This window comes from Aplysia californica, unplaced genomic scaffold, assembly GCF_000002075.1.
Source record: "Aplysia californica isolate F4 #8 unplaced genomic scaffold, AplCal3.0 scaffold01840, whole genome shotgun sequence".
Taxonomy (NCBI): Eukaryota; Metazoa; Mollusca; class Gastropoda; order Aplysiida; family Aplysiidae; genus Aplysia; species Aplysia californica.
This window is the reverse complement of record NW_004799110.1, coordinates 1-896: the sequence shown is the minus strand read 5'-3', so window position 1 is coordinate 896 and position 896 is coordinate 1.

The following is an 896-nucleotide window of genomic DNA, read 5'->3' as shown; positions in this document are numbered from 1 at the left end:
AACCCTTATGCCCCCCCCAACCACCACCAGTTCAGCCTGCCCCGTGTATTTCCTTTTTAAGCCTCATGTTCCTTCCCCTTCCTCCAGTTCAGCCTGCCTCGTGTATCTCCTCATTAACCCTCATGCCCCCCCCCTCCACCAGCCGTCTCTTGCTCAGCCTGCCCCGTGTATTTCCTCATTAACCCCCATGTCTCCCGCGCCGTCGTCCCTAGCTCTGTCCTCACAATCGATAGAGAGACATAGTCAATTCGCTACCTCTTAGAATCACAAAGTTCTATCTGACATTTTTTTTGTCGTTTTTGAGTCAATAAGACAATGAGGCCAGAAACCAATCTATCAAAATTCGTAAGAATATTCGGAGTTGTTATCAAGATATTCAAAGAATTGCAGTTTAAAAAAAAGATTTGACATGTTGTGAAACTTTAAATTTGTAACGTCAAATTTCTCAAAACTATACTGAGCAGACAGAACTTTGTCATTCTAAGGGAGCGATTTGTCGGCCTCAGAGCCCCAGAACACGACAGGGATGATCAAAAGACCTCTCCAGCTCTCCAGCTCTTCAGCTCTCTAAACCCTCAACTTTTGAGAGAGCTTCAATGACGCTGAGCGGTGTTAGCACTGGGTGCCTTTTTCTCCTCAAACTGTCCCCTGTCAAAACTTGTCGGGTCTCTGTGTTAGAAAGTTGCCAACAGCGCAGTCTGAGCGAAAAGATTAAGTCACGAGCTTAAAAAGCAATAAAAAAAAACCCAACAAGAAACTCACCAAAACAAAACAAACAAACAAAAACAAAACAAAAACCAACAAAAAACAACAAAAAACAACAAAAAAACCCTCGCAGGTACACTGCAACAAGCCCAATTAAAGATATATCACAACCTGACAAAGAACTTTTGGGT